This window comes from Tupaia chinensis, unplaced genomic scaffold, assembly GCF_000334495.1.
Source record: "Tupaia chinensis unplaced genomic scaffold, TupChi_1.0 Scaffold000185_1, whole genome shotgun sequence".
Classification (NCBI taxonomy): Eukaryota; Metazoa; Chordata; class Mammalia; order Scandentia; family Tupaiidae; genus Tupaia; species Tupaia belangeri.
This window is the reverse complement of record NW_006159660.1, coordinates 2,033,617-2,040,923: the sequence shown is the minus strand read 5'-3', so window position 1 is coordinate 2,040,923 and position 7,307 is coordinate 2,033,617.

Sequence of the window (7,307 nt, the reverse complement as noted above, 5' to 3'; positions counted from 1 at the left end):
TGCAACCCTCAGCATACCCCACTAAGACACAAACTTCACTCAGACCGAGTGGAAAAGCCATTGATACCCACAATTGGATTTACTGAGACCCAGAGCACATCCCACTTTAACCCACATAACACCCCACTGCATCCAACAGCATACCTCTTTGAGACTACAGCACACATCATTGAAATCCACAGTACAAAACTGCAACCCACAGCACACCCCACTCAAACACAAAAATCACTGAGAACCACAAAAATATTCACTGATACCCACAATACAATTTACTGAGACCCAAAGAACACCCTATTTTAACCCACAGGACACCCCACTGTGACCCACAGCACACTTCATTGAGACTAAAGCACATATCACTGAAACCCACAGCACAAAACTGTGACCCACAGCACATCCCACTGATACACAAAGCTCTGAGACCCACAGAACAATTCACTGAGACCCATAATACAATTTAATGAGACCCAGAAGACACCGCACTTTAACCCAGCAAACGCCCCACTGTGACCCACAGTACACCTCATTGAGACCACAGCATACATCACTGAAACCCAAAACACAAAAATGAGACCCTCAGCACACCCCACTCAGACCCAAACCTCACTAAGACACACAAAAATATTCACTGAGATCCATAATACAATTTACTGAGACCCAGAGCACACCCCACTTTAACTGACAAAACATCCCACTGCCAACCACAGCACACCTCATTGAGACAACAGCACACATCACAGAAACCCACAGCACACCCAAATCAGACGAAAAGGTAATCAAAAAATTGTCTGGAATAATAAAGGTCCCATATCACCAAAGCAATACTACTTAAAAGAATAAAGTAGGAGACATCTCACTCCATGACCACAAAATATATTACAATGTTGTAATAATTAAATAGCATGGTATTGGGATGAAAACATGCTTGTAGACCAATGGAACAGAATAAAGAACCCAGAAATAAACCCTAAAACATACAACTAACTGAATTTTGACCAAGACAACTCAGTGGGGAAAAGAAAATCTCTCCAGCAAATAGTGCTTGAGAAACTGGATATCCACCTGCAAAAAATGCAACTGGACCCCTATCTCTCATTATTAACCAAAATCAACTCAAAATGGATCTGAGATCTAAACATAAAACCTCAAACTATAAAACTACTGGTGATTAACACAGGGGAAATTCTTGGAGACATTGGACAGGCAAAGACTTCTTAAATAAGACCCATAAAGCACAGACAATAATCCTTAAAATAGACACGTGGAGCTACATCAGGTTAAAAAGCTTCTGCACAGCAAAACAAAAAATTACTAGGGTGAAGTGAAAACTCTCAAAATGAGACAGTATATTTGCAAAGTGTGTCTCAGATAAGGGACTGATAATCATAATATACAGGGAACTCAAGCAGTTTACCTACAAAAAATAATCAACTTAATTAAAAGATAGATAAATGAGTTGAACAGAGAACTTGCCAAGGAAGACATAAGAACAGTCATAAAATATATGAAAAAATACTCAAGACCCCTTATCATAAAGGAGATGCAAATAAAACCACAATGAGATACCACTTAACCTCAGTCAGAATGACTACGATTTCTGTATGCTGTGTTTGAATATATACAGAGTTTGAATATACAGTGTGTGTTTATGTATGTATGTATGTGTATATGTGTGTATGTGTATGTATGTATATGTATATATATATATGTACATACATAAATATATATAAAGTCAGTATCTTTTTAAGGATCGAAAAAAAAAAAGAATGATAAGTGTTAGAGAGGCTACAGTGAAAAAGGGAACTCTCTTATGCTGTTGGTGGGAATGTAGATCGATACAGCCACTGTGGAGAACAACATAGAAGTTCCTCAAAAATCTACAAACAGAACATATGATCAAGCAATTCCACTCTTGGTTATCTACCCAGGGGACAGGAATACAGTCAGCTGGAAAAATACTTGTACATCCATTTTTACTGTGGGGCTATTAACAATTGCTACGACATTGAATCAACCCACATGTCCAAGAAGAGATAAGTTGATTGAAAAAGTGTGTCACATATATACTATGAACTACTATTTAGCCATAAAAAATGAGACCCTGGTATTTGAGGGAAAATGAATGAATATGAAGATTTAATGCTGAGTAAAACAAGACAGACTGTGAAAGAGAGGCATTGTATGTCCTCTCTTAATATTAACTGAACGCCTACACTCTATGGCAGGAACTGAAAAATCGGAAAGTATAAAAACATAGAGAGCAAATGTAGATTAAAAAAAAGATAGAGTGGGAGGAGAGTGGGTAATGGGGGGCGTGAGAGAGAGGGAATCAAGGGGAAAGAAAATCAAAACATTTTTAACGGACTCAAAAATTGAAAATTATCTGATGATGATGATGTGTTTAGTAATATCTTTGACTAGACTAATATGTAGTATATTCAAGCTGGGAAAATTCATTTTGTAAAGATGTACAGTGATTAAGTTTATACAAATAGTATTAAAAAACTACTATCAATATAAAAGAGAGTATAGCAAATTCTATAGAAATTATAGTCTTTGAAAATGATCTTTTGCTTTCCAGTTCTGTACTTTGACTATTGGACTATTAAATTTAGTTTAGTAAGTTTAGATAGGCAAAAACTCCCTGACCTCCACAGTGGTAGACAGATATGCAGATATAAGTCCTTCATTTGAGGAATGTTCAATTTACCTAGAATGACAAGGTACATATGAATAAAACATGTACGGCAGGTAATACAAGAATGAGTAAAATAACATGCAAAATGTACAAAATGAGAAATTGGTACTTCTACATGAGGAAAGGGGAGGGCAATTGCTGTCTTCTAACCGACCATGGTGATTACTACATGGGCTTATTTGTTCTTTTCATGGTTAGGCCATTTTATTGATGACAACCCATCACAAGGACCCAAGACAAGAAAGTCTTCCCAATAATGAAGAGGAAAAGGAAAGCCTCAAGACATGCACACTTGAAATTCTATGGTGAAAAATTCACCGGAGACCACTGGCAAAGATGAGAATAAAAGTGCTGATGGGGGAAATAGTGCTCTTGGTGGCAGTTAGGTACCTCAGCTCAGCATTTCTCATTAGGATAGAAAGAGCTACCAATGGTCATCAACATATGTAATGGATTGTATGGTTCTTCAGATACCCAAATTGTAACTCCTATCTGGACATGAAACAGCTGTTATTAATAGTTCTGAGGTAGAAAGATGGTAACAGAAGTTAAAAAATGACTGTGCATCCTTATTCTTCAGGTGTTTAGAGCAGCGAGAAAAGTAATGTTGAGGACAGTGCTAAAGAAATATCTTTAATTAGTCAATGGAAACAACACATGTTGAAAATATTCATATTGGGGGGCTGGCAGTTGGCATGGTGGTTAAGGGTGCTGGACCCCCACATGGCTGACTGAGGTTTGAGTCCCGGATCTGGTGGCTTGCTTTCTCAATTTCCCTCTCTCTCTCCCTCTCACTTTGTCCTTCTCTGGACAAATGGAAATAGGTAAATAAATAAAGTTAAATAAAATAATTTTTAAAAATTATTTAAAAATTTATATTAGGTACAACATATATTTCTTGCTTATTTTCTTAAGTTCTTGGGTGTCATTAGAATAGTGGCACTTATAGTTGCACACACATGTATTTTATGCACACAGAAAACACACACAAACTTTGACAAAAGCTCAAAGGCAAAATGCTTTATCATTTACAAAAATTAATTAAAGCAAATGAGGAATAGAATCAATTAAAGGCAAAGTGCTGTGTAATATAAAATTATTTCTAATCATTGCATCTAATTAAAAAGAAGAGGAAATTATGACTTTTAAAGGCATTTAATTATTATAGAAGAAGAAAATTAATTAGCAGAATTTTTCAGCTGGACATTCAAGAAGGTCTTTGTACAAAAGGGACGTCTAACTAAGGAAGGTTGGTAAGCCAAAATAATCAATGGGATTTCTGAGAATAGAAGTTTTCAAGAAATCTTGGATAATAGAAGCTTTCTTGCTAATCAGTAGAATGCTTATTGCTCAAACTAGGATTTCAGAAGATATGCTAAATTCTGTGAGTTGGCAGAGTAGGCTATTAGTTCTAATAAATCAGCCAGTCTTGTTTTTATCTTAGGTATGATAACCTGACTGGTTTTCAAAGAATTAGCTTTGTAAATCAATCTACATTCAATGATCCAAAGGCATTTCGAGATCTTTTAGTGGCTTCGGGGTTTTTATTATAAACATGAATTATTTCTTCCTGTGATGGAGGAAAGTCTGTTGGTCATTATTGTTCTAGTTAATAACATGATGGATATCAGTTTTGCTTCTACTAATTCAACTTTCTCAATCCCATGTTCTTTGTTTTAGGTTGATAGTTTTTTAGAAAAAACTATTTTCTAATTATACAAGGAACATATGCTCATCAAAGATACTATAGAAAATAGATTAAATGTTCAAAAGGGACAAAAGATAATCATTTTCTTTAATACAACTATGGCAAAAAGCACAGTATTAATATTGGGGTTTCAGAACATTACAATTGTTTTCTGTATACAGTGTAATGCATTAATCAATGGTAATTGTTTTATCATTTCTGTTAAATATTATCCTTGCTAAATATATTTTGCTGTTGGTTTTAAATATTAAAATGGAGAAAATACTTGTGTAACCAGTTTGTCTTGTAGGATGCAAGCAGAAAGTAAGTATATTCATCCTCATGATTGCATCTATTCACCAGTTCTTATGTCTGCTTTCCCACCTCTTGGAGAAAAATCTTTGGCTAGTATCACAGATTTTCTGACCCATCTTATAAAAATAGCCTAGATGATTCTCAACCAGCTTAAAACTTCATTTACTTTGATTTGGATTAGCTTTGGGTTTACTAATCTGAGATGAGGGTGAGGTGAAGGAATTGGGGGAAATCACACTCACCATCTTCATAATTTCTCCATGTTACGCTTTGCTTCCATCCCTTACTCCCTATGCTGCCTCTAGTATCCCAGGGCAGGAGCAGAAAACATAAAGTGCCTTTCTTTCAGTAAGAGTGCTTCTGTGTGTCACACACACAGAAACTGTCTTACTGGGCAAGCCAGGCTATGAAGGAGAGGCACTGTATGTCCCCACTTAATATATATCAAGTGTTCACACTCTATAACTGAAACTGATGGGCTAAAGGATGTACAAACACAAGAGATGGGTGTGAATGCCAGATGTGGTGTGTGTGGAGGAGTGGGACCTGGGGAAAAACATTTGAAGGAGGGATACAGGGATAGCATTGTTGAGACAGGGAGGTAGTATTGTTATATTTTGATCAACTGGACTGGGGAGAAATGTTCACATATTGAAATGATAACCTTGTATGCTAAATAATGTGATTGAATGTATTTAAAAAATCTAAAAAAATAAATAAATAAAATATAAAATAAAAAATTTTTTTAAAAAGAGTGCTTCTGTGTGTGTAACACACAGAAACTGTCTTACTGCTTTGGTAACATATTGGTTTGTCAAATAACCAAACTGAACTATCTCCTGGGTGATTTTGTGAGCTCTTCAGAAATCTTGTAAATTACCCTGATTAAAGAAAGTATTATCACTAGCACCTTGCAGCCCATCACCTAGCAAAAAGCCAGAATCCATGTACATCTGAGGTGGGCTTTCCCTGCCCCTTTAGCTGGAAAAAGCCTCTGCCCCAAACTTTTCTTCCAGTCCTACACTCAGCAAAAAGCCAGAAGGTAGTAAGTAACGTGTAATCCATCAGATGACCACAAACCACTACTGCAGAGGCATAAGAAATATGGAAAAATTAAGAAAATATCTCTCACCCTAGGGGAATTTTTTTTAGTAGCCCTTCATCTTCCACAGACAGTACAATGGAACTCCTGGAAATGTCAGATAAAGATCTTAGGATATACATAATGACAAAACTAACAGAGATGCAAGAGAAGAGAGACAACGAACTCTAGAAGATGCAGGAGAAAAGAGACAATTCCAGGAGGTGAGCAAGTTCTTGCATGATCTGAAAGACAAAGTACACACTATAAAAAAGAATCAAATGTGGGACCAGCAGTTAGCGTAATGGCTATGTTGCTGGACTCCCATGTAGTCAACCACGGTTCAAGTCCCATATTCAGTGGCTTAAACTCACTCTGAACGTGTTTGTGTGCATACTCAAGATCTCGAGAGGAGAATGGAAGAGAAGAAATTGTGGCATGACCATGCCCCCTGGAGGGGGTGATTTCTCACTTTCTGTCTCTCTCTTTCTGGCAAGCGCACACGTCCTATAGCAAAAAACCTCTCCAAAAAGAAAAAAAAAAAATGGAACTGTTAGAGATGGAGACAGTAACACAGGAAATAAAAACTTCCTTTGAAAGTATTAAAATCAGATTAGATCATGGAGATAGAATCTCAGCTGTAGAAGGTAGAATCTCTTACCTAAAAATAATTCACCAAAAAGACTGATAAAATAACCCCCCAAAATAAGAATAACATACAAGAGAACAACACAATAGATACTATTAGATGCACCAACATCAGATAATCAGTATCCTAGAAAGTAAAGAAGAAACTAATCAGGGTGTTGATAATCTATTCCATGAAATTCTGGAGGAAAACTTTCCAAACCTAGAGAGGCATTCAAATATCCAGACCCAAGAAATACAAAGGACCTCACATTGAATCAACCCAAGAAGATCTTCTCCAAGGCATATCATAGCCAGATTGACCAAAACCACAGGCAGAAATAAGATACTAAAATTGACAAGATAAAAACATCAGGTTACTTTCAAAGGATATCAGATCAGGCTAACATTGGACCTCTTGTCAGAAACAATGCAAGCAAGGTAAGTATGGAAAAAATATTTTCAAAGTGTTAAGTGAAAAACAATTTCAACCAAAAGTACTGTATCGGGCCAGATTATCCTTCATGTGGGAAGAAAAGATAAAAAACATTTTCAGATAAACAAAACCTGAAAGAATTTACCAACACCAGACTAGCTCTTTGAGAAGTTCTGAAGGGAGTACTATACCAGGAAAACTAAAGACAGACAAAAGAACAAAAAATTATAAAACATAATGTCAGGGGCCACAGGGGCCAACAGGTAGCATGGTGGTTAAGGCAGCTGGATCCAAGATGGCTGAATGAGCAGTTCAGGTCCCAGACACAGTGGCTTGGAATGCATGCTGGTATAAGTGCATGTGTGCCCCGAATTCTGACAGGAGAATGGAAGAGAAGGAACTGAAGTATGGCCATCCCCCTGGGGGGTGATACCTCATTCTCTTTCTCTCTCTCTGGAGAGTG